Raw genomic sequence first — 24,499 nt, 5'->3', positions numbered from 1 at the left:
GAGCGCGAGCCGCCCCCGGGCCGCGCCCCCAGCCCGCCCGGCCGCCGCCCGCGGGCAGCGCCCCTCGCCGCGGGCCCGGCCCGGCCTCCGGGAGTGGCAGGGCTCGGGTGGGGGTCGGGGCGGGTGAGACTAGGGTGACACCGCGGGGGCAGCGGGGGGGTGATGGGATGTATCGGGGGTAGCCGTGGGTGACTCCCAGGGTGTGGGGGGGGGCTGGAAATGAGTCCAGAGTGTGTGTGTGCGAGGGGGTGTCTTGGGGGGGTGGCTGGGAGTGACACCCCCGGGGGGGAGGGGCTGTATCGGGGGCGCTGAGAGTGACTCCATGGTGTGTGGGGGAGGTGTCTCGGGTGGGGTGGCTGTGACTCCAAGGGGGGTGTGTGTGTGTGTGTGTGTCGGGGTGGGGGTGGCTGGGGGAGTGACACCACAGTGTGGCGATGGGAGGGAAGGGGGGGTGATGGGATGTATCAGGGTGCTGAGTGACTCCAAGGTGTGGGGGGATGTTGGGGTTAGCTGTGAGTGACTATGGTCTGTGGTGGGGGGTGAAGGGATGTATTGGGGGTGTCTGAGAGTGACTCCATGGGGGGGGGAGTGTCTCAAGTGGGGATGGCTGTGACTCTAAGCTGTGGGGGGGGGCGGCTGGGAGTGACACCACGGCATGTGTGTGGGGGGGGGTTGTCTCAGGGTAGGAATGGCTGTGACTCAAAGGTGTGGGGGGAAGGGGTTTGGGTTAGCTGTGAGTGACTCTGTGGTCTGTAGGGGGGTGATGGGATGTATCTGGGGTGGCTAAGAGTGACACCACGGTGTGTGTGTTGGGGGGGAGGGGGAATCAGATGTATCAGGGGTTCTGAGAATGACTCCAGGGGGAGGGGGGAGAGGGGTCTAGAAGATGGGGGTGGCTGAGAGTGACTGCATGGTGTGTGTGTGTGGGGGGGGAATATGGATAGCTCAGTTGAGGGAGGGATAGGTCAGTGGTTTCAGCATTGGCCTGATAAATCCAGGGTTCTGAGTTCAATCCTTGAGGGGGCCATTTAGGGATCTGGGGCAAAAATTGGGGATTGGTCCTGCTTTGAGCAGGGGGTTGGACTAGATGATGTCCTGAGGTTCCTTCCAACCCTGATATTCTATGATTCTATGCCCGACACTTCTACGACCAGGGGCGTGTGCACCTGAATGATCAATCACTTTATATGTATGGTATAGTACTTAGCAGTATTTTCAACAATCCCAGTGCATATCTCCCCCCTTTTGCAATTCTCCACCAAAAAAATTTATACTTATAAGAAGCACACGGGATCTTTTTCAGGGGAAAAGGCAATATGCCGCCTTTATTGAAGATACAACAATTAGTATATACATTCAATCACACACACACACACTGTCCCACCAGTCGATGTTATAGTTACCAGTCCAGAGTCCGGATCAGTCTAGTGGCCAGCTAGGTTGATCACAGGTAGTTAGGAGCTGTCAGGGTTCCCTCCCCACTCTGAACTCTGGGGTACAGATGTGGGGACCCGCATGAAAGACCCCTCACCAAGCTTATATTCTACCAGCTTAGGTTAAAACTTCCCCAAGATACAATTCTTTTCCTTGTCCTTGGACGGTATTTCTGCCACCACCAAGGGATTTACGCAGAAATTCAGGAAAAAAGTCACTTGGAGTCCCTGTTCCCCCAAAATATTCCCTCAAGCCCCTTCACCCCCTTTCCTGGGGAGGCTTGTGAATAGTGTGAGTACCAACCAGACCTTTTGTCTCTAGGACACTGATAATCAAACAGGTCCTTAAAGGAAGAATTTTATTTAAAGAAAAAGTAAAAGAATCACACCTGCAAAATCAGGATGGAAGGTAACTTTACAGGGTAATACAAAGATTTAAACAGAGGATTCCCCTCTAGGCTCAGCTTCAAAGTTACAAAAAACAAGAATAAAACTCCCTCTTACAATAGGGAAAATTCACAAGCTAAAACAAAAGACAATCTAATGCATTTCCTTGCCCTTACTTACAATTTCTGTAATTTTAGATTTCAGAGTAGCAGCCATGTTAGTCTGTATTGGCAAAAAGAAAAGGAGTACTTGTGGCACTTTAGAGACTAACAAATTTATTTGAGCATAAGCTTTCATGAAGATCTCTATCAAGCATTCTTACAACTACAGTACCCACCTGCGGAAGTGAAGAAACAGATTGATAGAGCCAGAAGAGTTCCCAGAAGTCACCTACTACAGGACAGGCCCAACAAAGAAAATAACAGAACGCCACTAGCCGTCACCTTCAGCCCCCAACTAAAACCCCTCCAACGCATTATCAAGGATCTACAACCTATCCTGAAGGATGACCCAACACTCTCACAAATCTTGGGAGACAGGCCACTCCTTGCCTACAGACAGCCCCCCAACCTGAAGCAAATACTCACCAGCAACCACATAACACACAACAGAATCACTAACCCAGGAACCTATCCTTGCAACAAAGCCCGTTGCCAACTGTGCCCACATATCTATTCAGGGGACACCATCACAGGGCCTAATAACATCAGCCACACTATTAGAGGCTCGTTCACCTGCACATCTACCAATGTGATCTATGCCATCATGTGCCAGCAATGCCCCTCTGCCATGTACATTGGTCAAACTGGACAGTCTCTACGTAAAAGAATAAATGGACACAAATAAGATGTCAGGAATTATAACATTCATAAACCAGTCGGAGAACACTTCAGTCTCTCTGGTCACGCGATTACAGACATGAAAGTTGCGATATTACAACAGAAAAACTTCAAAACCAGACTCCAGCGAGAGACTGCTGAATTGGAATTCATTTGCAAATTGGATACAATTAACTTAGGCTTGAATAGAGACTGGGAGTGGCTAAGTCATTATGCAAGGTAACCTATTTCCCCTTGTTTTTTCCTACCCCACCCCCCCATTCCTCAGACGTTCTTGTTAAACCGTGGATTTGTGGTGGAAATGGCCCACCTTGATTATCATACACATTGTAAGGAGAGTGATCACTTTAGATAAGCTGTTACCAGCAGGAGAGTGGGGTGGGGGGAGAGAAAACTTTTGTAGTGATAAACACCCATTTTTTTCATGGTTTGTGTGTATAAAAACATCATCTGTATTTTCCACAGTATGCATCCGATGAAGTGAGCTGTAGCTCACGAAAGCTTATGCTCAGATAAATTGGTTAGTCTCTAAGGTGCCACAAGTACTCCTTTTCTTTTATCCTTTATCTTGTTCTTTCATCAAGTCTCTCGGGGAGTTATCCCATGCTGGTTTTGATCACAGCTATCTTGTCCCCATTGATAGGTGTCTGTCTCATGTTTAGAGTCGTCAATCTGCCCTCCTCTGATATTTCAATAGGGGCGTGTTGCAGCCTCCTGGCACCCTTGCGTCTGTCTCTGGTGCTCCCTAGAACATCTGGTTCAGCGATGGCCTTCTCACTTATCTCTTAACACCCATTCCTCATTCACACACAAAACAGAATTAATTTACACAGAACATTTTGAACAGGAACATCAAATTGCAATGCAGAAGAAAAACAATCATGGCAGTCTTTTACTTATTTTAAAATGCTAAGCCTACAACAAAGTGGTGACCACAAAGGTCTGTTACTGCCTTGAAATCAGTCCAGACACAAAGAGATTCTGGCTGATGCATCTCTACCAATGGCCCATTAGGCCATTCCTTTCTGCTACTCAAAAAGGGTGGCTGGCAGGCTATGGTCAAATCATACATCAATACATTGAATACATGTTACATTATTATCTTATTATTCTTTATCCTTCATTCTAAATTATGCGCTCCAGAGCGTGAGGCGATAACATTCTTGGAACCTGATGACAACCTCCAATCCGACGAGGGCCTCAGTGCCAAAGCAGGTTGCAAGGCCTGTTCAAGCAGGTGCTGTTTTAGGTGATGTCAGGGTTCCCTCCCCACTCTGAACTATAGGGTACAGATGTAGGGACCCACATGAAAGACCCCCTAAGCTTATTTTTACCAGCTTAGGTTAAAAACTTTCCCAAGGCACAAATTTCGCCTTGTCCTTGAACAGTATCCTGCAACCACCAAGGGATTTAGACAAAGAATAGGGAAAGGTCCACTTGGAGTTCCTATTTCCCCAAAATATCCCCCCAAGCCCTTACACCCCCTTTCCTGGGGAGGCTTGAGAATAAACAAGATGAGCACAGCCCAGCCTTGAATTTTTAAGACTCAAAAAACCCAATCAGATTCTTAAAAAAAAGAACTTTATTAGAAGAACCAAAAAGAGAACAACTCTGTAAGATCAGAATGGAAGATAATCTTACAGGCACTCAGTTTCAAAACACAGAGAATCCCTCTAGGCAAAATCTTAAGTTACAAAAAGACACAAAAACAGGAATACACATTTCCTCCAGCACAGCGAATTTCACAAGGCAAAACAAAGAAAACCTAACACATTTTCTAGCTAGATTACTTACTAACTTTACAGGATTTCCAGGGCTTGCATCCTTGATCTGTTCCCAGCAAAGGTATCACACAGACAGACAAAAGCCTTTTTCCCCCGCTCCAGATTTGAAAGTATCTTGTCCCCTCATTGGTCATTTTGGGTCAAGTGCCAGCCAGGTTACCTGAACTTCTTAACCCTTTACAAGTAAAAGGACTTTGCCTCTGGCTAGGAGGGATTTTATAGCACTGTATACAGAAAGGTGGTTACCCTTCCCTTTATATTTATGACAGGTGAAGATCCTGAGCCACTTGAATCCCGAACAAGCTACAGGTCGAATGCCGCTCCTTGACATGGGCCTCACTCAAGCACAACAAGCACCGCATGTGGGGATCGTTGTTAGGGCTCGCTCCCTCTCATACGACGGACAGTGTTTGAACCCTGGTGAGGGCACCACAGGGAATTCCTAACTAAATACAACCAACACTTACACTAAGGGTATTACTAGCTATAGCCCACTTGAAAAAACCACTGAAGTAGTGAGAGCATGTGAGGTTAAGTCCACACAGAGCTCCAACTCCAGCCACATCTGGTAAGAAGGAACTGGGGGCGGGTCGCCACCTTATATAACCAAGGGAGGGGCTATGGCCATGAGGCACGAGCACCACCGCTCTGGGTGTATTGCTAGGCAAAATTCTGCAGCTCTGGTGCACAGGGCAGACATACACACACACACCCCTATGTGGAATACATGGCTGCATCTGCTCGAAGAAGAACAAGGTGACTCCTAGTCCTGGGCACCCTGAGAACTGTCACAGCTCTTCATCAGTTCCCGCCCTTTCTCCTCTCCTATGCTGTGGCTGGCAGAAGATGGATCAGCCCCATGAACAGGTTAGAGAAGCCGGAGGGCTACCTAGATTGCTGCCCCAGCCCATTTTCCATGCCCCTTCAAGCTGTTGCAGAGCAGAGATTCACTGGGTTGTAGGAGTGCCCCAGTCACAGCTCACCCTGCACAAGCCTGCACAGACTCTCAGGAGAGGGGTGCAGAACTGATTAAACCAGCATTGCCTTGTCGGGGGCGCTGCCATTCCCAGGGTGTTCACCATAGAGGTGGTCTGGCAGCACCGCTGGTGCACAGAGGCCACAGGTAACATGGGGAGAGTGTTACACAGACGAAGAGGATTGTCTGATGGAACAGCCAAGGCAGGTAGAGCACTACAGTTCCTCCTTCCTCATTGTCTCCTCATTACACGTTAAAAACACAGGGAAATTGCCTTTGTACCACCAGGTCACTGAGAGCGAATGATGCCATCCAACTCCCTCATCGCCCAGGAGATGGCCGTTAACCCACTGCAGCATTTGCCCGGCTTCTGAATGCTGGTGCCCACCCCTTCAGGCTGCTCATGGTACTCCCTGACCACCCCACCCCCAGCCCAATCCCCATTCCTCTTGCACACAGGCGATGGGTAAGTGTGCAGGGTGTGACCCCTTCTCACCTTTCTGACATGCTGGCAGGAGCCGTGAAGTTAGCCATGTTGGTGTATGAGGTGTCTTCATTGATCTGAGGTAATGCTCCACTGAAATTAATGGAGCAGAATACCTCAGAGTTATTGTTTCAGGCTCTACACAAACTCAGGAAGGCATTGCTGTATCAATTACACTTGATTCAAGTTCTGAAGGTTTTCTTTGCATAGTTAGTCTCTAATCGCTAGAGACTGACTTTAAAAAAAATGAAAGCTGGAGAACAATTGAGATGCCTGTCCAGGGCCCCCTCCCCCCCCAGCCTTTTGTGCCCCTCCTGGGGGGGCACATGCCACACTTTGGGGAACAGTGGCCTCAATACATCAGACATCCCTCTGTCAGGTACACAGACATATACTGTCCATCCCCCTACCAAATCAACCTTACTTAGACACACTCACAAAGACAACCTTAACTTTGCCCTCTGTCTGATGCCAGTGTCCCTGCAAGATTAACCTTTTATTTCCCATAGCTCTTCTCCCAGATAATAACTCATCTACACAGGGCTAAATAAAGGAGGCCAGAACAGAGATCAGATGCATGCCCTTCCATTTATTTGTATCAGCTAATGTACATCTACCCTGACTGCAGACATCCATATTGCATGGGAAACCTCTGCAGTCGCACTCTGGGACCTCATTCCTCCAATTTCTGTAGATAAATAAATAAAGATACTTTAGAAGTTACTGGAATAATGGAATGGCCACGGGGGCTAGAATCTCAACATGGTTTTAAGTGTGCAGTTAGGGGCAACAATGTGCAAAACGGCAGGCAAAGAAACAATGATTTCCAGGCTGCAGCTGGCAGGCCTGCAGCGTGAGAGGAGGGGTCTATAGGTAGATCCTTGCGGAAGGCAATGCAGCTTGGGGATTTACAGCAGCTGACCGGCCCCATGTTTTGTGAGTGCTCTCTGTCCCCTTAGGTTGGCGGACATGGCACAGCAGACTGCCACAGTACGGATGAGCCAGTCCACCGGAAGCCCAGTGAGGTGCGAGAGGCAGCATTGTAGAGGCAGCAGGGAATGCAGTTTAGCTTGGTGCTGCCTGGGGACAAGTACATGGTGGCTCCCTCTAGTGGGAGTGGCAGGACATGGGCCAGTGAAATGCCACACAGCTACTAGGGTAGGTGCCTGCTGAAGGACTCATTTATGTGGCTTTTGGGGCTCATGTCTTGCCTTCACCAAACGTGCTCCCCATGCTGGGGTGAGAAAGACAGTCCCTGATGGAGAACGGACAGAAGAGCCTCACTGTCCATAGAACCTCCAGCTCTCTCGGTGGCCAGTTTTTAGTCCCTTTAATATGGGCTCCATTGATTTTGTACGTTGCTAGTCTATTTATCTGAATGGCTGGTGGCGTTAAGTCAAATGTCTTACTGAAGTCCAGTATATTCCATGGGCACAGTTCCCTCCACCAACCAGCCAACCTTGAGAGCATGACAAAGAGCATTAATTCATTTGACAGGATCTATTTGCCATCAAAACAGGTTGATTGGCATTAATTACATCACACACTCTACATACCACACAGACTATGCTGACAGCTTGTGCCACACACTCTCAAAGAACCTGCGGAACCACCTGATCAACATCCTCGACAACAAACAGGGAAAGATTAAGAATGTGCTCTCAAAACTGGATACTCTCATAAAAAAACAACCTTCCACACAAACTTCCTTGTGGCTGGACTTTACAAAAACTAGACAAGCCATTTACAACACACACTTTGCTTCTCTACAAAAGAAAAAGGACACTAAACTCTCTAAACTACTACATGCCACAAGGGGCCACAACAGTGGTTCCCTTAACCCACCTGGCAATATTGTTAATCTAGCCAACTATACGCTTAGCCCAGCAGAAGAATCTGTCCTATCTCGGGGCCTCTCCTTCTGCCCCTCCACCCCCACGAACATGATACAGTTCTGTGGTGATCTAGAATCCTATTTTCGACGTCTCCCACTCAAGGAATATTTCCAACACACCTCTGAACAACATACTAATCCACAGAGACCTTCCTACCAACACTACAAAAAGAAGGATTCTAGGTGGATTCCTCCTGAAGGTCAAAACAACAGACTGGACTTCTACAGAGAGTGCTTCCGCCGACGTGCACAGGCTGAAATTGTGGAAAAGCAGCATCGCTTGCCCCATAACCTCAGCCGTGCAGAACACAACGCCATCCACAGCCTCAGAAACAACTCTGACATCATAATCAAAAAGGCTGACAAAGGAGGTGCTGTCGTCATCATGAATAGGTCGGAATATGTACAAGAGGCTGCTCGGCAGCTCTCCAACACCACTTTCTACAAGCCATTACCCTCTGATCCCACTGAGGGTTACCAAAAGAAACTACAGCATTTGCTCAAGAAACTCCCTGAAAAAGCACAAGAACAAATCCGCACAGACACGCCCCTGGAACCCCAACCTGGGATATTCTATCTACTACCCAAGATCCATAAACCTGGAAATCCTGGGTGCCCCATCATCTCAGGCATTGGCACCCTGACACCAGGATTGTCTGGCTATGTAGACTCCCTCCTCAGGCCCTACGCTACCAGCACTCCCAGCTATCTTCCAGACACCACTGACTTCCTGAGAAAACTACAATCCATCGGTGATCTTCCTGAAAACACCATCCTGGCCACTATGGATGTAAAAGCCCTCTACACCAACATTCAACACAAAGATGGACTACAAGCCATCAGGGACAGTATCCCTGATAATGTCACGGCAAACCTGGTGGCTGAACTTTGTGACTTTGCCCTCACACATAACTATTTCACATTTGGGGACAATGTATACCTTCAAATCAGCAGCACTGCTATGGGTACCTGCATGGCCCACAGTATGCCAACATTTTTATGGCTGACTTAGAACAACGCTTCCTCAGCTCTCGTCCCCTAATGCCCCTACTCTACTTCCGCTACATTGATGACATCTTCATCATCTGGACCCAAGGAAAAGAAGCTCTTGAGGAATTCCACCATGATTTCAACAACTTCCATCCCACCACCAACCTCAGCCTGAACCAGTCCACACAAGAGATCCACTTCCTGGACACTATGGTACTAATAAGCAATGGTCACATAAACACCACCCTATACCGGAAACCTACTGACCGCTACTCCTACCTACATGCCTCCAGCTTTCACCCAGATCACACCACACAATCCATTGTCTACAGCCAAGCTCTATGATACAACTGCATTTGCTCCAACCCCTCAGACGGAGACAAACACCTACAAGATCTCTATCAAGCGTTCTTACAACTACACTACCCACCTGCTGAAGTGAAAAAACAGATTGACAGAGCCAGAAGAATACCCAGAAGTCACCTACTACAGGACAGGCCCAACAAAGAAAATAACAGAATGCCACTAGCCATCACCTTCAGCCCCCAACTAAAACCTCTCCAATGCATCATCAAGGATCTACAACCTATCCTGAAGGACGACCCATCACTCTCACAGATCTTGGGAGACAGGCCAGTCCTTGCTTACTGACAGCCCCCCAACCTGAAGCAAATACTCACCAGCAACCACACACCACACAACAGAACCACTAACCCAGGAACCTATCCTTGCAACAAAGCCCGTTGCCAACTGTGTCCACATATCTATTCAGGGGACATCATCATAAGGCCTAATCACATCAGCCACAATATCAGAGGCTTGTTCACCTGCACATCTACCAATGTGATCTATGCCATCATGTGCCAGCAATGCCCCTCTGCCATGTACATTGGCCAAACTGGACAGTCTCTACGTAAAAGAATAAATGGACACAAATCAGACGTCAAGAATTATAACATTCAAAAACCAGTCGGAGAACACTTCAATTTCTCTGGTCACTCGATCTCAGACCTAAAAGTGGCAATTGTTCAACAAAAAACCTTCAGAAACAGACTCCAACGAGAGACTGCTGAATTGGAATTAATTTGCAAACTGGATAAAATTAACCTAGGCTTGAATAGAGACTGGGAGTGGATGGGTCATTACACAAAATAAAACTATTTCCCCATGTTTATTCCCCCTGACTGGTCCTCAGACGTTCTTGTCAACTGCTGGGAATGGCCCACCTTGATTATCACTACAAAAGGTTTTCTCCCCCGCCTGCCCCCCCCACCGCTCTCCTGCTGGTAATAGTTCATCTTAAGTGATCACTCTCCTTACGATGTGTATGGTAACACCCATTGTTTCATGTTCTATGTGTATATAAATCTCCCCACTGTACTTTCCACTGAATGCACCTGATGAAGTGGGCTGTAGCTCACAAAAGCTTATGCTCAAATAAATTGTTTAGTCTCTAAGGTGCCACAAGTCCTTCTTTTCTTATCACACAGTCAGATTCCAAGGCCAAATGGGACCACTGTGACCTCCTGTATAGCGCAGGCCCTAGGACTTCCCCAAATTAATGCCTGCTTCAACTAGAGCAGAGCTATTAGAAAAATAGCCAATCTTGATTTTAAAATTGCCAGTGATGGAGAATCCACCAGAACCCTTGGTAAGTTGTTCCAATGGTTAATTTCCCTCATTGTGAAAAATGTTCACCTTATTTCCAATTGGAATTTATCTAATTTCAACTACCAGCTGTTGGATCACGTGAGACCTTTCTCTGCTAGACTGAAGAGGCCGTTAGACTGGGATCAAATCACCCCTAAACCTTCTCTTTGTTTTGCTAAGTCATTCTTCATTGATTGAATCCAGTATCAGCCTTTCCATGATCTTGCCTAGGACTGATGCCAGACTAACTGGCTAATAGTTATCCCAGGGTGCAATATGTCAGTATCAAACTATAAACTCCATTTTGTGTTTCATCTTGAATACATGTGTGATGCAGTAGGGAGCGGGGTGGTCTGACGCAGCAGGAGGGGGGAGTGTTGACCTGGGAATGTGGCAGGGGAGTTTCATTGGGGATGGGATACCTGAGAGCCTGTAACCTGAGCCAGGAGGGAGATGGGGAGGTAACACCTCTGCCTGGGAAACTGGACAAAGGCTGCAGGAGCGAGCCTGCTGGAGGGTTTTTGGTTTCAGTTTTGTGCTGGGTGGTGGAACGCAGGGAACCCCAAGGCTGGGGTCTAAGCTCCCTGCCCCCCAGAAGGACTTGACTGAGGGGTACCCACAAGTTCTGTTTTAGACTGTATTCCTATTGTCCAATAAACCTTCTGTTTTACTGGCTGGCTGAGAGTCATGGTGAATCCCAGGAAGAGGGGTGCAGGGCCCGGACTCCCCCACGCTCCATGACAACATGTACAATGATAATAATAAATGTGCCAGGGCAGCTGCTTGAATTGCACTCCAGACAGCAGCCCCGACCCCAGAGCGTGCTTGAGACGTCGATGGAGGACTATCGCTGGGAATGACTCTTCCCTACTTGCCCATTGCCCTGGAACAATGGTTTTCTCTGCAGGTGACAGAGGGGGCTGCAGTATGCAGGGAAGCACATGGCAAGGAGCCAGACACTCTATGAGCGGGGTGCTGGCGGCTCCTAGCAAGGGGTTACCCATCGCACCACGTAGCAGGACGTGCAGGAGAGAGAGGGCTGGAGGGGCTCCGAAAAGGTGACAAACCTTGAGCTGGGAGAAGGGGTGAGCTCAGGATGGGGGGAAGGCACGTCTCAGGGCTTTCTTATTTTCAGAGATCTGTAACTCTGAAGTGCTTTAGGAATGAAGTCACTGTGGATAATCTAAACCTCCCCCATTGCAACTTGAGACCATTACTCCTCGTTCTGTCATCTGCTACCATTGAGAACAGTCTAGAGCCATCCTCTTTGGAACCCCCTTTCAGGTAGTTGAAAGCAGCTATCAAATCCCCCCTCATTCTTCTCTTCTGCAGACTAAACAATCCCAGCTCCCTCAGCCTCTCTTCATAAGTCATGTGCTCTAGACCCCTAATCATTTTTGTTGCCCTTCGCTGGACTCTCTCCAATTTATCCACATCCTTCTTGTAGTGTGGGGCCCAAAACTGGACACAGTACTCCAGATGAGGCCTCACCAGTGTCGAATAGAGGGGAACGATCACATCCCTCGATCTGCTCGCTATGCCCCTACTTATACATCCCAAAATGCCATTGGCCTTCTTGGCAACAAGGGCACACTGTTGACTCATATCCAGCTTCTCGTCCACTGTCACCCCTAGGTCCTTTTCCGCAGAACTGCTGCCTAGCCATTCGGTCCCTAGTCTGTAGCGGTGCATTGGATTCTTCCATCCTAAGTGCAGGACCCTGCACTTATCCATATTGAACCTCATCAGATTTCTTTTGGCCCAATCCTCCAATTTGTCTAGGTCCTTCTGTATCCTATCCCTCCCCTCCAGCGTATCTACCACTCCTCCCAGTTTAGTATCATCTGCAAATTTGCTGAGAGTGCAATCCACACCATCCTCCAGATCATTTATGAAGATATTGAACAAAACCGGCCCCAGGACCGACCCCTGGGGCACTCCACTTGACACCGGCTGCCAACTAGACATGGAGCCATTGATCACTACCCGTTGAGCCCGACAATCTAGCCAGCTTTCTACCCACCTTATAGTGCATTCATCTAGCCCATACTTCCTTAACTTACTGACAAGAATACTGTGGGAGACCGTGTCAAAAGCTTTGCTAAAGTCAAGAAACAATACATCCACTGCTTTCCCTTCATCCACAGAACCAGTAATCTCATCATAAAAGGCGATTAGATTAGTCAGGCATGACCTTCCCTTGGTGAATCCATGCTGACTGTTCCTGATCACTTTCCTCTCATGTAAGTGCTTCAGGATTGATTCTTTGAGGACCTGCTCCATGATTTTTCCAGGGACTGAGGTGAGGCTGACTGGCCTGTAGTTCCCAGGATCCTCCTTCTTCCCTTTTTTAAAGATTGGCACTACATTAGCCTTTTTCCAGTCATCCGGGACTTCCCCCGTTCGCCACGAGTTTTCAAAGATAATGGCCAAGGGCTCTGCAATCACAGCCGCCAATTCCTTCAGCACTCTCGGATGTAACTCGTCCGGCCCCATGGACTTGTGCACGTCCAGCTTTTCTAAATAGTCCCTAACCACCTCTATCTCCACAGAGGGCTGGCCATCTCTTCCCCATTCTGTGATGCCCAGCGCAGCAGTCTGGGAGCTGACCTTGTTAGTGAAAACAGAGGCAAAAAAAGCATTGAGTACATTAGCTTTTTCCACATCCTCTGTCACTAGGTTGCCTCCCTCATTCAGTAAGGGGCCCACACTTTCCTTGGCTTTCTTCTTGTTGCCAACATACCTGAAGAAACCCTTCTTGTTACTCTTGACATCTCTTGCTAGCTGCAGCTCCAGGTGCGATTTGGCCCTCCTTATATCTTTCCTACATGCCCGAGCAATATTTTTATACTCTTCCCTGGTCATATGTCCAACCTTCCACTTCTTGTAAGCTTCTTTTTTATGTTTAAGATCCGCTAGCCTCTGTTTGCCAGAAGCTGGGAATGGGCGACAGGGGTTGGATCACTCCATGATTACCTGTTCTGTTAATTCCCTCTGGGGAATGTGTCCTTAGCCTCTGTTTGCCAGAAGCTGGGAATGGGCGACAGGGGTTGGATCACTCCATGATTACCTGTTCTGTTAATTCCCTCTGGGGCACCTGGCATTGGCCACTCTCAGAAGACCAGATATTGGGCGAGATGGACCTTTGATCTGACCCAGTGTGGCCGTTCTTATGTTCTTAGCAGCGCCCGCACCCTGCCCAGAGCCCTCTGCCTACCCCATCTGCACTCACATTCTGCACCGTACAATCAGCACCCACACCTGGCCCAGCATGCTCAGAATCATGCCCCACCCAGCCCCGTGCCAGCAGCAACCACCCCAGTGCCACGCCTGCTTGAACCTTACAGCCAAAGACAGCGATGGGCCCGTGGCTCTACGGCAGCCGGGGAGGGTAGGGGAGGGGAGGGAGCAGGGGGCGAGGTGCTGGCAGGGAGAGCTAGGCTGTATTTGCCTCTTGCACTCAGGCTTTGCCACTGCACTGCAGTCGAACAGGATACGTATGTTCCAGTAGACGCCAGAAAAAAGCAAAAGCCAAGCCCAGCCACTCCGGATGAGCAGCCCCCACCCAAGGGCCTGGACACGTTACTAGCCAGGTCGTCAGTCTGCATCTTCAGTTCACTCTTCTCCTTCTCCAGCTTCTGCTTGACTCGTTGCAGGTTGTCGATTTGCTCCCCAAGCTCTGCCGTGCTGTCCGCGTGCTTCTTCCGGAGGGCGGTGGTTGTGGCTTCGTGCAGCAGAGTGGCCTCCTCAAGGTCTCGGCGCATTTTCCGGAATTCTGCCTCACGCTTCTTGTTCATCTCAATCTGAACCGCTGTGGCTCCACCAGCTTCTTCCAGACGCTCACTGATCTCCTCGAGTTCCCTGGAGAGATCAGCCCGCTGCTTCTCTGCTTTCGCTCGAGAGGCACGTTCAGCCTCTGACTCCTCCCTCAGCTCCTCCATGCGGGCCTGTGAGGGTTAATTGGTGAAATCAAGAGTTCTGAAGTTTGGAATTAGTATTAGGGGACAGCAGCGCTTACACTTCCATTGTTGTAGGCACAAAGGATGAAGTTCATCCTTTAGGCCTCACCAGAAATTACACTGGCCTGTGGCCTCGGACAAACAATACGCATTCTGGAGCAGTGGCGGATGGAAGGCCTGATATTTCAAAAAGCTACATATCGGAGCTCTATAGATTTCATAGAATTTCGGGCTAGAAGGGATCATTAGATCATCCAGTCTCATCTCACATGTAACACAGGCCACTAAACTTCACCCAGATACTCCTATATTGAGTGCAATGACGTTAGTTAGACTAAAAGATTCCAGCAGTCAGTAGACTAAATTATTGTGTGCCACAGCCAAAGAATAGGAGAAACCAAGAAGCCACCAAGGCCTCAGGCCCCTGCAATGGCAGGAAGTTATATAATTAAAAAGCCAGCATTGCACCTTTGTAATGGGTTAAGAGATTTGACTCTATCTCTTGTAAATCTTGAGACATTTGTTGGATGCCAGACCCACAAGCAAAATGGCTGCCCTTCTATGGTCCAGGGTGTGGACAGGGTACAGGGAGGAGCAGCAGAGACCAGTGACCGGGGGGTGGGGAGAGTGAGGAAGGGTGCAGGGGGATGGAAGGGACAGAGGGAGCCTGAAGAGGTTGCAGGGGGCAGCTGAGGGGGATGCATGGGGTGTGTGGGCGGGGAGGAGCAGGCTGAGGAGGGTGCAGGGGGAGGAGGGAGGCTTAGGGGCTGAGAAGGGTTACAGGGGGATGTGGGGGCAGGAAGAGGCAGCAAGGGGTGAAGGGGGATGTGGGGAGTGCAGGGGTGTGTGGGGGGCAGAAGGAGGATGAAGGGAGACATGGCGTGGAGGGGGCAGAGTGTGACTGATAGGGAATGGGGGGCAGAGAGAGGCTGAGGGGTTTGCAGGGGGCACGGGGGCAGAGGTTAGCTGTGAGAGGTGCAGGGGTGTGTGTAGGCTGCGGGGGGGGGGTCTGCGAGGGGATGTGGGGGGCTGAACTGTGTGCAGGGTATGTTGGTCCAGAGGGAGACTGAGGGGGGCAGGGGTGCTGGAACGATTTGTACAGTGGGGGTGCTGAGAGCCATTGAACCAAACTGTAAACCCTGTATATAATGGAAACCGCCCCTCACACCCCCAATTCCAGCACCTATGGAGGGGGTGCAGGCGTGTGGGGGGGCCGAGGGGAGGCTGCGGGGCCAGGAGGGAGGCTGAGGGGGAACAGGTGTGTCTGGGGGCCAGGAGGGAGGCTGCAGGGGTGCTGGGGCCAGTGATCAGGAAGGAGCTGGACGAGTTAGCCTGCCAGTTCCCCCAGGCGGGGGCTGTGGAGGGGAAGGGAAAGTCTGTGTCACGGGGTTGCCACTTCCTACGCGGCGGGATGTAGTTCAGCCACCTCGGCGACAGGGAGCAGCTCAGTTGCTGCAGCTGCTGTGGTACAGACATGCCCGAGCAAGAAGCCATCGCAGGGCAGCTTAGGGCCAGCAGCTGTGATTGTCTCTCAACTGCAGCCCCAGCCCCATGAACAGTGGATTTTCTGCTCAGGGGACCGGCACATGGGAAAAGGAGCGAGGCTGTTTTCGAGGAGGTGCCTCCTTGTGCAGGGGGAGCCAACTGTCGCCTCATCGAGGCAGGACTTGCAGCAGAAAGAGAAGGCAGGAAGGGCGTTTCCCGGCCTGACGTGCCTAGTACCCTTGGATGCAGCAGGGTGAGACCAGACCGTGGGGTGGGACGGGTCAGGAGTGGGGCCGAGTTTCAGGACTTTCAGGACTTTCAAAGCTCACTACCTCTCCCGTGCTTCAAGAGTCAAGTGACTGCCATGTTGTCCCTGAAGGGCTTAAACTAGAAGACCAGAGTGAGCATGGCCAAGGTGGGACTCTGAGGGAGTGTGTGTAAGGGTGCGTCTACACTGCGACGCGTAGCGTACATACCCGTGCCGTCCCTTGAGCCTGGGTATAACAGCAGTGTAGAGGATGAGCCACGGCTTGGGCAAGTACAGACGTGCCTGAAGCCGCCGGCTCTGTACATGGCCGACAGTCTCTGTACTCACCCACGCCAGGCCTCCCCATCTGCACTGCTATTTGGAGCTGTGTGGTGTCCCGCTGCCTCCCTGCTGCAGGGAGAGACTTCTCCGGGGGAAAGGCTCTGGCAGGGGGAAGGCAGCAGGGAAAGGCTCTGGGAGGGGAGAGGCACAGGAGGGGAAAGGCTCTGGGAGAGGGGAGGAAGGCAGAAAAGGCTCTGGGAGCGGGGAGGCAGAGCAGGGAGAAGGTTCTGGGAGGGGGAAGGCAACAGGAAAAGGCTCTGGGAGGGGGGAGGCAGAGGAGGGGGAAGGCTCCGGGACGGGGGATGCAGCAGGGAAAGGCTCCGAGATGGGGAAGGCAGCGGGGCCTTTCCCTGGTAGAGCCTTTCCTCGCTGCAGTGAAAGGCGGGGAGCTGCTGAAGCCTTTCCCCACTGTCTCACCCTGCCAGAGCCTTTCACTGACATGTGTAGCTACACACCGCAGCGCGGTCACGGTCTGCTTTTCACTGCAGCAAGTAGCTACATGCACCCTACACGCAGCTCACTGTGGTGTGTAGTGTAGACATAGCCCACATGGCTGGGAGGCTCTGGAGGTCTGAGAGGCCGGTTTCAGGACCTGGGGCAGCTTGACTGCGCAGTCCCATGGCCCAAGGAGGTGCTCAGTGAAGATTTCTGAGCCTGGGCATGTGCACAAGAGGCCAGGGCTCACAACGTTAACAAATAATTGCTCTGGAAATAACTACAAAGACTCTGCTTTACTGGCTCTTCACTCTACTAAAGGTACTGATCTGCGAGTGACAGCTGAAAAGCTTTTCCCAATACCTGGTTCTTTTCTCCTTGCTACAGACTTCAGCTTACTGGCTGCAGGCTTGTCTGGTAAGGCTGTGAACTGAGACCCTCTGAAGTATTTAGTACCTTTCTGCAAGGCTCTGGTGACACCGCATCTGGAATACGATGTGCAATTCTGGTCTTTTATGTGTAAGAAAGATTAATTCAAAGTGGAACAGGTGCCGAGAAGGGCTACTAGGATGATCTGAGGCATGGAAAACCTACCTTAGGAGAGGAGACTTAAGGAGCTTTGCTTGTTTAGCCTAACAAGACAAAGCCTGAGGGGAGATATGGTTGCTCTCTATAAATCCACCACAGGGAAAAACGCCAGAGAGGGAGAGGAGTTATGTAAGTCAAGGGTCAATGCTGAAATGGATATGAACTGGCCATCAACAAGTTTAGGCTTGAAATTAGATGAAGGTTTCTAACCATCAGAGGAGGGAAGTTCTAGGACAGCCTGCCAAGGGCAGTAATGGGGGCAAAGAACCTAATTGGTTTCAAGACTGAGCTTGATAAATTTCTGGAGGGGATGATGTGATGAGACTGCCTACAATGGCATATGGCCCATTGGCAGCTGCTGGTAGCAAATATCTCCCATGGCTGGAGATGGGACACTCTCTCTAGGTTACTGAGTTAGTACGGTGGCTCTGAGTTACTACCATGAATTCTTTCAAAGATGTCTGGCTGGTGTGTATTGCTGACACACCCTAACTGAATGCCATATTTGTGGTCGGGAAGGAATTTTTCTGCAGGTGAGATTGGCAGAGATCCTGTGGGGTTTTCACCTTTCTCTGCAGCGTGGGGCATGGGTCACTTGCTGATTTGAACTAGAGCAAATGGTGGATTCTCAATAACTTGAAGTCTTTAAATCATGATTTGAGGACTTCAGTAACTCAGCCAGAGGTTAGGGGGTCTATTACAGGAGTGGGTGGGTGAGGTTCGGTGGCCTGCAATGTGCAGGAGGTCAGACTAGATGATCACGATGGACCCTTCTGGCCTTAAAGTCTGAGTCTATGAGTCTATAACAGTGACTAGACTCTGCCCAGACCTAGCAGGCTTGGAAGCACATGGGACCCAGTGATTGGGTACATTCGCGACAGATGGGTGACTGTACAGAGGGGGACTGATCCACGTTGTGACTGTTCTCAAGTCCACGTTCACAACCTTCTCCCTGGCTCATGAAGATTCAGTCTCTGCTGTAGAGTCCCTCCCTGCCAGCTGATGAGCATCAGTCTCTGCCCCATCCCTTCTCTAACAAGGTATCCTCTCCAGCACCTGCTGTAGGTTCTGCCCCAGCAGATGTGGGAGCAACTTGTGCTCTATCTCACATTTCACAGACCCCAGTGGGGAGTATGCTGTGTCTATGTGCCATGGCTGCAGGGGGGCTGGAACAATTTGTATAGTGGGGGTGCTGTGAGCCATTGAACCAAACTGTAAACCCTATATAAGATGGAAGCCACTTCAAGCCAGGGGGTGTGGCAGCACCCTCTGCACCCCTAGTTCCAGCACCTATGCATGGCTGATGCCTCCAGGGGTTATTTGCTGCTGGGTGGGAGCATTTTATGCCCATTTTGTATTCACTTTGCTGAGGTGTAAGTGACGAGAGCAGGGGCAGAGCGGTGGGGAATCTGGCCGCTAGTCTATGAGTGTTGTGGAGTAGGGAGGGAAGCAGACAGGAAAGGGGCAGTTCATTGCATTTGAAGGAGTGGAAGTTACTCACAGTCTGCACTTGGAGCTGCAGGTTGTTTTTCTCTTGCAGCAGGGTCACCATTTTTTCCTCCAGTTCTTTCCTTTTTGCCTCAGACTTAGCAAGCTCCTCCTTCGTTTTCTCAAACTCTTCCTTCATGTTGGCCATCTCCTTCTCAGCTTCAGCACTCCTCAGCAAGGGCTTGATCTTGAAGTACAGCTTCATCCAGGGCCAGTGCTTGACGTTCGTGAATGAGCGAATGTTGCATTGCAGAGTGTAGATTGATTCCCTGAAAATCCATTAAACTACAGCTTAAAGAATGCAGAGTATGGAGCCAACGGGACTTGGGTTAGGAATGAATTCCAGGTATTAGAATGACAGTTTCTAAGTACCGTCTAAACAGCTTTTGCGGGAGATTCCTGTTGAAACCACTACATTACTGGGTGTAAACAAGATACTTCTAGTCCCCGTGGAGCTGCAATGATGGGCACTCTCTGAACAGAACACAAAGAAATGCTCTGAAACAGAAAAAACACTTCTGGACTGTAACTTGTGGGGCCTTTAGAATGTGATTTCCCCAAATCTCAATGCTGCTCAGGCTAATGCTACCGAGAAGAACTGGCTGCAGCACTCTGCCTGCCCAGGGAATACAGGTTTAGAGAGGCAGTTGCCTGTTACCTTCTCTCACACATCTTCTTGAATTCTACACACATAAGGTACCCTCTGCACACAGCCTGCGTATGGGTGATGAGGCTCACAAGCTTCTCATCTCACATCTCCTCCAGCAGTCCCAGGAGACCACCCTTGAAGAATACCTACAGCGTCATGGAGAGATACAGTATTAGTCTGGGGTCAAAGCGGGTATGCAGCCAACGGAGAAGACACAGGACGGATTCCCATGGTGTGAAGATCTGAAAAGCTGGAGGAATGCTGGATTCCCTTTACAGCCCTGAGTGTGCACTGACACCAGCACATGTCAATCAGTACGAGCCTGCTCCCCATGGCACTCTAGCTCTGCTGTCCTGCTCTCAGAACAGCATGAGTCACTCAGGGCCCTCTGTGATCTCATGACAAACTCAAATGATTAAAGCAAAGCCCTATGATAATGCCACACCTGGCTAGGGAGCTCAGGCTGACAGCCACTAATGAGCCATCAGGGTAGGGCTCTCGCGTCCCCCGGCAGCAAGGTGACTAGGAGCCGGCCAAGTAGTTTTCTCCGGCTCTGTTCAAAGCCAGCAATGACCATGGTAAGCAAAGGGGGAGAGGGGTGCTATTACTACAGCAATGCTCACGAATTCATAACAGCCCTTTCTGTTCTATTGCTCACCCACACGCTACCCTTCTGCAGCCCAGCACGACAGCTGAGCAGTCACACAAAAACCTGGACTGCACATTGCCAGGGAAACATACAGCGGCGTCTTCCGTAAGTGCTGTTAGCTGTAGTCGTGACTGCTCCCTGTGCCCCTCACCTGTCCTCCCCCCAGTGCAGATGCTGTCTGCATCCCAAGAAGCTGCTGATGAGAGTGTGTGGGGCTGGAATGTTCCATTTTCCAGGGTTTATTTTCAATCTTTGCAGCATATCAAAGCAATTACCATGGACCATGGGAGGCTCTTCCAAAAATCAAAGTGCCCTGTGGCCAAAGGCTCCTGCTCCTGCCGCCTATGAGCTCTTGCAGGGAAAGCAAAGGAGGTTTTCTGCAAATTACCTAGGAGTCCAGTGGCACCTTAAAGACTAACAGATTTATTTCGGCATAAGTTTTGTGGGTAAAAAGCTCATTTCTTCAGATGCAGGGAGTGAAAATGACAGATACAGCATAAATGTATATTGGCACATGAAGAGAAGGGAGTTACCTTACAAGTGGAGAACCAATGTTGGAGGCCAATTTAATCAGGGTGGATGTAGTCCACTCCCAATAATTAAGCTACCCCTCTGAAATTGACTAGGGTTTCTCTCGCCCATTAAAAGGCATTGTTCCTCATGAGTCTGGGACATCCAAGCCATGGAGCCTGCGTGTCAGGTGTGTCGCTGCTTTCCTGCGCACCAGCTCAGACACAGTGAAGGAGAGAGGAAGCCGTGAAGGGAGAAACAAGTCTGCCCAGAAAGGCATGTTTGGGCTCAGTGCAGGCACCGGGCACCACATCTAACATGGGCACAACCAGCACGGCTCTGTTGTGGCAATATGGCATTGCTGTTAGCAGCAGAGTTCGGAGACCAGCTGCACACGCAGCCCTCCAGGTGGTTGCTTTCTGCTTTTGCTCTCACCCCTACTGGATTTTGTTTCCTCTTTTGATGGTGAACTTGAGTTTCCTTTTCTATGAACATTTGTAGAACTGGACTTCCTACCTTAACGTTTATAAGAAATGAATACAAGAGGGGTGTGAAAATAGCAAATCAAATCCCAGGCTCCAGTTCAGTGCAGTATTCATGAATTTTCCCCACTGTTTATTGTCATGTGTCACGCTGCCCCTCCCCAGGTGGAGGTACCTGCTCACCTCTACATATGAGCATTACCTTACAGTGGCCAAATCTGTACTGACTGTGATCGACATCAATGGAGGAGAGAAGCTTTTCTGAAGCATTCTTATTGTCAATGGACTGGCCTTCGGGGATGGCTGAGGCATTCAGGATTTTGTATCTGTGGGGAAAGAAGCAGCAGGTTTTAGACAGGGTCAGGAGGACGCTAATAATAAGCAGGACATTGCAGAGCGACAGGAAGGTGCGCTGCTTGGAGGTCATTGAATACGCTGTCTAACATCAAGAGGGCTTTGATTATGCAAGCTGTGGGTGAACTGAACATTATGACAGGGACCACGTATAACTCACTCATTCTCCACTGGAATTTGCTGGCTGTGTTATTATGTGGGTCATTAGCACCAGCAGTTAGGAAGGACACAGTGAGAACTGTCCAGTCCTTTCTTTTTCACCCTGTTACATAAACCAGAACAAGGGGACACTCGATGACTTTAAAAGGGAAGTAAATGTAAAAGCCCTAAAGGAAAATACTTCTTTCCAGAATGAATACATAGCTTGCGGAACTCTCGCCCACAAAGTGATCCAGGGAAATACTGTGGCTTGGATAAAAAATGGCCTGTATAATTGTCTGACTGCTGTTAATAGTCTGTGCATTCTGCAAGATAACAGCTGGGTTGGGGTAGTCCTGTCTCATGCCTAAGGGCAGGTTGTTCCTCTGCAGGGATTTTGAGGGATTTCCCCCACATACAGCATTACTCCATTATCTATGGAATCTTTGCATACTTGGATTGACTTGCCTATTTTAATTGCTAACAAAACCAAAGAAAGTGCTTGCCCTGAAGTGCAGTTTAGGTGTCCCACTAGATCCCAACTGCATTTAAGTAGCCAATTGGCTACTGGAACAAAGTTTTCTCTGCAGTTGGCATGGAAACTGTGACTTGCTGGATTACACATCAGGGGCAGAGGACAGGGCATTTTCAGAGGCAGAGCCCTTGGCACTACAATTCACTTGTACCACAGGGCCCAAGTCTGCTGCTGTCAGCGCATGAACAGCAAGAGTCATCTCTTTGCAGAAGCTTTGGCTACAGGGGTGGGCTTGGCTGAGTTTCTTATGCTGGGTTATGGGTTTGATGCTGGCCAGCTGTTATTGTGCTATGTAATGCGTGTGTATTTTTGCATTAATCAAACAGAGATGTTTGATAAGAGCTATTTATACATCAAATTAATGTATAAATTAAGCCTTTTTTTCACCTTCCTTTGAAGCATCAGTAACTGGCCATTTCTGCTTGGATGGACCAATAATCTGATCTAGTCTGACAGGAGATGGGATACCAGACGAGGGAGAGTCTGAAGCGGTGTGACAGATCCTATTTACCTCTCATCCCTAATGGGAGCGGTCTCTGGACACAGCAGTAATAGAAATAATCTAAGGCTAAAACCAAATAAGGATAAAAACTTGTCTGTTTCGTTCACCCGTTACATCCTGTCTGACATGTACATTGTCAACTCCCTGGGGCAGGGACTGTCAGCTGTGTTGGGCCGTACCCCAATGGGCCCTGATCCTCGATTGGGTTATAGGCACTGCCATACTGTCACTCATAGTAATAATTAAAGACACACCTTTGTTTAAAGGCAGCGTATAGGATTCTGCTTGGGAACCCCTTCCTACAAATCCGGATGCCTTTCAGCACACCGTTACACCGCAGCTGGTGCATCACCAGGTGATGGTCCATTATACCTTAAACGAGATAAAACAGCAATGACTGTCAACACTTGCACACAGGCGCTTCTCATTCCAAAGGATCCCAAACTGATCAGCACTCAGAAATCTCTCCTTCTACTGAAATGCAGCCACCTCAAGGGCAAAAGACAGCAACTGTCTAACAATGAGACTGCGCAATGCCTAGGACAGGAAGCGAAGATGAAGGGAGGATCACACTGAAGCTGCAGAGGAAAGTTTGAGTAGCAACTGCTCAAGGTGGGAGTTGTACAGGACACTAGGGCTGGCACAACCCCCCCTTGCAAAGAGTGGCTGGGAATCTCCATTGGCTGCAAATTAATGGGGACGGAGCTCATCTCAAAGATAGCAGAACCAGGCCTAGCCTAGAAACTGCCCTAAGAGGCCAGCTGAGATCTCCCTACCTACCATTGGGGTATCCCCATTTGGTGTGCAGAGCTGGCTCAGTGCCTTAACGTACAGGGTGTGTCAGGAATAAGGGTTGTGTGGGGAAGGGGGCATGACTGGGGTACACTGTGCCTTGGGAATCCTCCACAGAGTGGAAGGGCCTATGGGGGCCATGGCAGCCAGTGTGAATGTGTAAGATTTGGTCACTAGTGGAGTGTGACAATATGTGATCTCTGGTCAGTTTATTAGCATGTGTGTAGGTTCTTTTATTGTTTTTAATATATTTTCTCTGTAATGCTTTTATCCCAAGAATAAATGTGCTTTCTTAGACAGAGCTGGGTGGTAACTTAACTGTGGCAATTACCCTGTTCGTAGCCTTCAAAGAGAAAGCAAAGCGGAGCAGGCTGGCTTAGGCAGTCTGACTTTGTTGGGGAGGTCACAGTATAGAGAGGGAGCTAAGCAGCCTGGAAATACCCGTCAGTAGGGTCTGCCCAGGAGATGTGAAGGCTGGAGATCTGAAAGCCTAGAGTGGATCCCTTGCTGGACCACAGAGGGGGAATACAGTTGCCATTGCCCTGTACGGTGACATACTCAACCCACTCCCCTATCCCACACATACGCATCCTGCTCACTCCTGGCCAGATACCCCTCCCTATATACACACCCCTTCTGGTACACTGCTCCAGCCCCTGGCACCTCATAGAATATAAGGGTTGGAAGGGACCTCAAGGAGGTCATCTAGTCCAACCCCCTGCTCAAAGCAGGACCAATCCCCAACTAAATCGTCCCAGCCAGGGCTTTGTCAAGCCTGACCTTAAAAATATCTAAGGAAGGAGATTCCACCACCTCCCTAGATAACGCATTCCAGTGCTTCACCACCCTCCTAGTGAAAAAGTTTTTCCTAATATCCAACCTAAACCTCCCCCACTGCAACTTGAGA

At 49.7% G+C, this 24,499-nt stretch overlaps 1 pseudogene; it reads right to left on the bottom strand.

Annotated features, from left to right (window-relative positions):
* Positions 1-5,472: 5,472 nt before the first annotated feature.
* LOC141998823 (myosin-1B-like) overlaps positions 5,473-24,499 on the bottom strand; it is a 39,125-nt pseudogene continuing 20,098 nt past the window's right edge.

Source organism: Natator depressus, chromosome 14 (assembly GCF_965152275.1).
Source record: "Natator depressus isolate rNatDep1 chromosome 14, rNatDep2.hap1, whole genome shotgun sequence".
NCBI classification, from domain to species: Eukaryota; Metazoa; Chordata; order Testudines; family Cheloniidae; genus Natator; species Natator depressus.
This window is presented reverse-complemented; position numbering and strand designations above follow the sequence as displayed.